We start from the raw sequence: 8,430 nt of genomic DNA on the forward strand, positions 1-8,430 counted from the left end.
TAGGGTTAAACCTTACAAAACACGTTTCTTTATTCTGGTGACAAGCCACATATTTAAGCTGGAAGCTCGCATGCGTCATTCATTTGTCTCTAACAAGTCACCTGAAACATGTTTAAAATATTTGATCAGCAAGAAATACTGGTGAGTACATTCATTTGTAAATGAAACATTTTACAGTTACAGCATTAAGTTGTTTTTACATCTGTCTGCTTACAAATTACCGAAAGGTACTTGTCACGTGACCGTATCTATGACTGTGGTCATATTACTTATTGGCTAACACTTGTCCAATAAGTAACGTGTAATAGCCCAGTAGGCAAGCCTTGTATACAAAACCCCACAATACCAATAGTAACCATCATGTAAGTCTACAGAGACTTAATCACTGTAATGTATTTAAAATACTTTGAAAATATTTAGAACATTTGCCATGAGTTTTATAGGTTTTGAAATCTTCATGACAATGTCGGAAAAATAGTGGTAAATGTGAGTTGAATAAAAACTCGAATGTCTCACCTTGCAAGTTTATAATTAAAGAAGACCTCTTGGTATTAAGCACCTAGGATAAACACAATGTAGTATAACTAGATTAGTATAAAACCAATAATCATAACGATAATCACGAGAGTAGAAACTTTACACGATGGCACAATGTCATACCTTAACAGGCAGAGCTTTTGGATTCGTGTATATTTCTTTTGATCGGATAGGATATCGTTGCGATAACTCGGTATTATACTATTAATATATATCTTAATATATGTGTGTGTATTCAGAGAGAAAGAAAGATTTTTGGGCAATTTGGGAAAGTCCCGTCACTTCCTATTTATAGCAGGTTTTGGACCCCATCGCGGTACGCGATGGCCATAAATAGGAAGCCGTCGAGTACCATGAAGTATCTTATAGCTTCGCTGAGTCAGCCCTAGGCCTGCTACGTGGCACGCCACGTAGCAGGCTACGTGTCCTCTGCGTAACCTCCATGTCGTGGTACGCGAAGTGCAAAGTGTGCCATCAAAGCGCCACATTGCGCTCATCGCACTTCGCCCGAGCCCGTGACCGTGCTCGTGCGCGTGCGCGTTCGGGAGCTTCGCACCCTATGCTAGGACCACTGGGTGTGATATGTCTTATAAGAACATTAACATAGGAATTTTCTTCCTTATAAAGTGCTCACTAGTTTTATCATTTAGCGATGTGGGACAAAAAACTTACAAACCTATTTATACTAAAGTGGGAGCCTCTCCTTTTCTTTCCTCCATCAATGTGGGATGGAATTTTCCTTCTTTCATTTCCTTACTTTTTCCTTCTTTTGTTCCTTTATTTATTTTTATGGTTTGTTATATTTCTCGACTTATCATCAAGTTCGGAATCTTGGCGGCTCTATAAAATTTTCTTAAGTTATTCCTCAAACCCTTATAAGAGTGGCAGTTCCCCTGCTTATCATCAAGCTCGGCATTTGGGGGTTGATTCAGGATTCTTAATTTATCAACCAAATCCTCACAAGAATAGCGATTTCTAGACTTGTCATCAAGTTCGGGGTCTTGGTGTCTATTTTAAGGTCTGCCAAGGCTTCGCAAGACTAGCAATTTCTCGGTTTATAGTCAAGCTTAGCACTTGGGGTATCTTTTAAGAGTATTTTAACATTCTTCATCAAGTGATAATTGCAACGCGACCATTAGTTATAAAAACCTGATCACATGTTTTACTAACATTATCAAACTTTATTAAGATTCATTATAAACCAAGATAATACTATGGAAGTTTAGACACTAATAGACATAATGATAGTGATAAAAGTTGTAGGTTCCAGCCGGATCTACACAGGAGTATCTCGTAACACGAGGGTGCGGAATCCCCACGTAATACGATATGAGTGTAAGATATATAATACGTTGAGATGATATACAAACACACGTTACAATACTAATAAACACGTTGTATTGCAACACTTCAACACGTGATCTCAAATCACAAAAACACGTTCTGACTTCCAAAAAAACTCTCTTCTAAACAAGCCGAAGTTAGGCATATATAGGTGTGACACCCGGTAATTTCCTAATCCCATAAACCAAGTAATCAACCTAATTATTAGGTGATTGTGAATATTATGCGCGCCACGTTATGATCAGCGCGGGCATATGTTATATGCGCCATGCGCGGATGCGATGCGCGCCATGTTATGATCAGCGCGGGCATATATTATATGCGCCACGCGCACAGGTTTTTGTTGTGTTTTCATGACAACTTAATTTTATGTCGTTTCTGTCTAATGGGTTGCATACCCCCCTTCAATGATCAATAAGTAAAACTATGTTCAAACAATATCCTAATTTCCTAATTAAGACCCAAATCATTTATGCGCGCGCGGAAAAAGGGAACTAACCTCCCCGCATGGCGGAAACATTGAGGGCTAGTTTGTTTGAAGCTCCAAGATGGAATTGACTTCAACATAACTGATCACTATGTTGAAATACCAAGACCTCATGGAGAATCTACAAATGAAACTCAACGTCCCTGACTACGAGAAGGTTACGCACCTACCGCAACAAATAAAAAGGAGTTATGTGCGACACCTGCGGGAAGAATCCCAGCGGGACACCTTAAAACTAAACCCTTTACGCATGAACGTCTGCACAGAAACCAACCACCTTTTCGCTTAAATCCAAAAGTTCACCCTGTTAATAAACTCTGAGAACGCTGGTTCCAGCAGAGCCAGATGGACCCGCAGGATTCCTTATAAGGACGCCTGCGCAGTGATATGCGCAGGATTCGTTACAAGGACGCTTGCGCGAAGACCAACTGGAGCCGCCGGACCCACAACGTTCAAAGAAATGGCCTATACGCAGAAGGCTATACGCGCAAGGTTACGCGCACAAAACACTTAGTCTATTCTTCAGATGAAAGGGGATTACCCCCGCCCAGAAAGAACCAGTTGCGTGTTTCAGAGATTTTTACCTTTTGACAGCACACTGACAACAGTACCAGGAACAGTACTGTAACACGAAATGTCAACTGTCAGCCGCACCTACTCTCACCAACCACAGTCCTGCATGTACTGTCAAATCAATCAGAATCTTCATAACCACTCCCTAGGACCATCACCACCATCCCTAAATAAATAATAATAAACCCCATACCTTGTCATCACCACACCCAATATGATAAGATCTCAATCCCCTAAATCAAGGGATTGTGTTCCCTTGAATTTGCCTATAAATATCAATTCTTGAATAAAAATATCACAACCACAAGAAACACACTCCAAACTCCTCTCTTAAACCTGTAATTCTGCACTAACCATCTCCCAAGCATCCGTTTCCAGTTCCATCGCTAGGTAAGCCGAAACTTTAGTCTTGAGATTTACTTTTCTGACCAGCCCTTATATTCTTCGATTATTTGGTCTTAATACACATATTTCTTGTTATTTAAACATATTCTAGACTTCCAATTTCGAGGCTAACACCAAGAAACCCGAATCTCGTTTAATCTCTCTAAACCATCACTTAACAAGAATCACAGGTGAGTCTCACAGCCCCTATTTTCACTGTTTTTAAACTGTTTTCGGGGCGAGGGACACGTGTTTAAATTATGTTTTATCATGGTATATTTACAAGCAATGAAAACGATTATCTGTTCATAGTGTCTATCTTGGTTATCAATGTGAGTGCGCTAGAACGAGAAAGTGATCGCTTTATCAATGAAACTCTAAGAGTAGGGACTACTGGTTTGATCAACCCGCTCGTAGGGGTAGCACCTCTTTGCATAGGCGAGCGCCTAGTATGGTCATGGGGTAGTACTACTGATTAAATTCACTTTATCAATGAAACTCTAAGAGTAGGGACTACTGGTTTGATCAACCCGCTCGTAGGGGTAGCACCTCTTTGCATAGGCGAGCGCCTAGTATGGTCATGGGGTAGTACTACTGGTTAAATTCGCTCGTAGTGGCCGCGCCACTTTGCATGGACGAGCACATAGTTTTCAGAAATGTCCGCGCGAAACCCGCGGGACGGTTTTATCAAGAATATGTTTTAATGATGTTATCAGAACTATGTTTCAATATGGTTTTATCAAGAATATGATGTAATACGATTTATCAAGTCACCGAAACTTGTGAACTCACTCAGTTTATACTGATTCAAATATTTTTACGTGTCTTTCAGGTGGTAATTAAGTAGCGCAAGGGGTCTCACGTAGAGCACTTCACGCAGAACAGCTATAAAAATGGTTTTTGGAAGATTTTAGTTCTATCCCTTCCACACGCGTGGTTGTTCCCGCCGTGTAAGGGGATATGGCGCGGAAATCTTCAACGTTTTTCATATTTGGATGTTTTTATATGTTCTTCTAAACAATGTAATGTATTTTGTACTAGTCATTTCATGAGAATTGGGAAATTTATTTGAATGTTTGCAATGACCCGTGCTTGATTATCAATCCCCACGCGCGCACGCCCGGCTGTTTCCGCCGTTTAGGGCTGGGTGTGACAGATTGGTATCAGAGCTCTGGTTATAGCGAACTAGGAAAGAAGTTTTAACCTAGACTATAACCGTAGGGGAATCGCATGAAATATTTTTTCAAAGAAAATATTTTCGAAAGAAAAATCACACACACTTAGGAACACGGGTCACACAATGTCTAGTGAACACTAAGGATAAAAACATTATGTGCTCAGGGTACATGCGCTAAGTTTGATATATTTTCACTCTTTCAAGAAAAACGAGAATGCCTCCAACCAGAGCCAAAGGAATTACCATGACACCCAAGGAACTCGCAGAAATAATCGCACAGGCGATCGCAACGCATGAGGCCAGCAAGGCCGAATCCAGTCAGGGCCGTCAAGAGACCGAAACCCCAGAACCCGAATCAGGAGCTTTGGACAAAGGATGCTCCTATAAGACATTTATGGCCTGTAAGCCTTGGCCATTCAAGGGCACCGAAGGGGCCATTGGGCTTTACAACTGGATCGACAAAATGGAGACAGTTCTCTCCATTAGCGGGTGTAGTGAAAGTCAAAAGGTCCTTTACGCGACCTGCATGTTCCAAGAAGCGGCCTCGTCTTGGTGGAAGCTTCAAACGAAAACATTGGGACGAGAAGTTGCTCTCCACAAGACCTGGGAGGAACTAAAGGATATGATGATGAAGAAGTTCTGCTCTCGCGCCGAAATTCAGAGTCTACAGCAGGAATTTTGGAACCACGCCATGGTAGGAGCTGATATCGACGCCTACAACAACCGATTCAACGAACTTTGCCAGATGGTGCCGGATATGGCAAACACGGAGGAGAAAAAGATCGAGAGGTATATCTTTGGGTTACCCCATGTTATCAGAGTTCCGCTCAATGCCGCAGCGCCTCCAACCTTTGATGATGCAGTGGCGCGGGCCATCACTCTTACAAGAGATACGGTCCGTGCGGGCATGTTGACCTCGCACGGGAACGAGCAGCGAACCTCTGACCCCAAGAGAAAATGGAACTCTCACCACCGAGGGACCGACTCCAAGCAACCACCATTCAAGAGACAGGAGAGCGTAAGGGCTTACGCGATACAAGCCTTGGAGCCACCACGAAGAGGGTACAATGGGCCTCGCCCATGGTGCAGCAGATGCAAGTATCACCACGAGGGTGAATGCGCAAGCATCGTATGTGCCAAATGTAGCAGACCAGGGCACAAGGCGATAAATTGCCATGTCAAAGAAACTGGAGTAAACGATAACTGCTACGCATGCGGGAAGCCAGGACATTTCAGTCGGGATTGCCCGCAAAAGAGAAACCAAGCTCGCGGGAGAGCCTTTGTTATCAGCGCGGGCGAAGCAAAAGAAGAACCGAATGTGGTAACCGGTACGTTTCTACTTAACGACCATTTTGCATCTGTCTTATTTGATACTGGCGCTGACCTAAGTTTCATATCCACTGAGTTTAAAAACACCCTAGGCTTAGCAACCAGTAGGCTAGACACGCCTTATACTATAGAACTAGCCAATGGTAGGCAGATACGCGCGAACGAGAGGACTGAGCAATGTGTATTGGTCATGGGAGGTCACGGATTCAATATTAACTTATTGCCAATAGACTTGGGAAGTTTTGACATTGTGGTAGGCATGGATTGGTTAGTCGAGAACCACGCGGAAATTATTTGCCATGAGAAGCAAGTTCGGATCCCACTGTTGAGCGGGGAAACCTTAGTAATTCAAGGGGAAAGAAGTGGAGTTGCGATAAAACTCATTTCGTGTCTAAAGGCGCGCAAGTGCCTGAGGAAAGGATGCTACGCCTTCCTGGCGCACATAGTAGAGAAGAAAGGAGAACGAAAGATTGAAGACTTACCAGTGGTGCGCGAATTTCCAGAAGTTTTCCCTGAAGATTTGCCCGGATTACCGCCACCCGCGACAAGTCGAGTTTCGAATCGACTTGGTTCCAGGAGCTGCACCAGTAGCTCGAGCACCTTATCGACTAGCTCCATCCGAGATGCAAGAGCTATCCAATCAGTTGCAGGAACTATTGGATAAGGGTTTCATACGCCCAAGCTTTTCACCCTGGGGAGCTCCAGTGCTCTTCGTGAAGAAGAAGGATGGTTCATTTAGAATGTGTATTGACTACAGGGAACTGAACAAGCTGACAGTCAAGAATCGGTACCCCTTACCAAGGATTGACGACTTATTTGATCAGTTGCAGGGATCCAGTTATTATTCAAAGATAGATCTACGGTCAGGTTACCACCAACTTAAGGTCCATGAGGAAGATGTGCCGAAGACAGCCTTCCAAACTAGATACGGCCATTATGAGTTCTTAGTGATGCCCTTCGGGCTAACTAATGCGCCGGCTGTATTCATGGATCTGATGAACTGTGTGTGCAAGCCATACTTGGATAAGTTTGTGATTATGTTTATAGATGATATTCTGGTTTACTCCCAAACCAGAGCTGAGCATGAACAACATCTGAGATTAATTTTGGAAATGCTGAAGAAAGAAAAGTTGTATGCAAAGTTTTCTAAATGTGAGTTTTTGGATTAGAGAGGTTCACTTTCTCGGTCACGTTGTAAACGAGAAAGGAATACACGTCGATCCTTCCAAGGTCAAAGCCATCGAGAATTGGGAAGCGCCAAAAACACCAACTGAGGTGAGGCAATTCCTAGGACTAGCTGGCTACTATCGACGTTTCATTGAGAACTTCTCCAAGATAGCTTTACCTCTGACTGCGCTAACACAGAAAGATAAGAAGTTTGATTGGGGCGAAAACCAGGAAGCAGCGTTTCAGATGTTAAAGCAAAAGTTATGTAGTGCGCCAGTTTTGTCTCTGCCCGAGGGGACGGACGACATCGTCGTCTACTGCGATGCTTCACATCAAGGGCTCGGATGTGTCCTTATGCAGAGAAACAAAGTCTTAGCGTATGCCTCTCGTCAACTCAAGGTCAATGAAAGGAACTATACAACGCATGATCTAGAACTTGGAGCAGTTGTTTTCGCGCTAAAGATTTGGCGCCATTATCTTTATGGTACAAAGTGTTTAATTTTTACGGATCATAAGAGCCTTCAACATATATTTGATCAAAAGGATTTAAACATGAGCAACGAAGATGGGTAGAATTATTGAATGATTATGATTGTGAAATAAAGTATCATCCTGGAAAGGCGAATGTGGTAGCAGACGCTTTAAGTAGGAAAGAGCGAACAAAGACGCTACGAGTTAAGGCTCTAAGATTGACCATTCGCGCAGATCTCACTACCCCGCATCCGTGAAGCTCAACAAGAAGCCTTGAAACCAGAGTTTGTCAAGAACGAATCCCTTGGGGGTATGATTAAGAATTTAGAGCTCAAAGAGAACGACACTCGACATTTTGCTAACCGCATATGGGTCCCTCTCAAGGGAGGATTGCGCGAGCAAGTGTTAAACGAAGCTCACAAAACACGGTATTCCGTACATCCTGGCGCATACAAGATGTACCAAGATGTTAAAGCGCTGTATTGGTGGCCCAATCTTAAGGGCGACATCGCGACGTATGTCAGTAAGTGCCTGACGTGTTCGAAGGTGAAGGCTGAATACCAGAAACCGTCGGGGTTGCTTCAACAGCCAGAAATTCCCATGTGGAAGTGGGAACAAATCACCATGGACTTCATTACCAAACTGCCAAGGACACCTGGGGGTTACAACACGATTTGGGTTATTGTAGACCGACTAACTAAGTCAGCACACTTCCTGCCGATCAAGGAAACCGATAAGATGGAAAGTTACCCCGATTGTATATTCGAGAAGTAGTTTCAAAACACGGAGTTCCGGTATCCATCATTTCTGATAGAGATAGTCGGTTCACCTCAAGGTTTTGGAGATCGTTACAAGGGGCTTTAGGTACTCGTCTTGACATGAGTACGGCTTATCATCCCCAAACAGATGGACAAAGCGAGCGAACCATTCAAACATTAGAAGATATGTTGCGCGCGTGCGC

The sequence above is a fragment of the Bidens hawaiensis genome, unplaced genomic scaffold, assembly GCF_021521415.1.
Source record: "Bidens hawaiensis isolate Kalapana, Puna unplaced genomic scaffold, B.hawaiensis_p1.1 tig00023989_1, whole genome shotgun sequence".
NCBI classification, from domain to species: Eukaryota; Viridiplantae; Streptophyta; class Magnoliopsida; order Asterales; family Asteraceae; genus Bidens; species Bidens hawaiensis.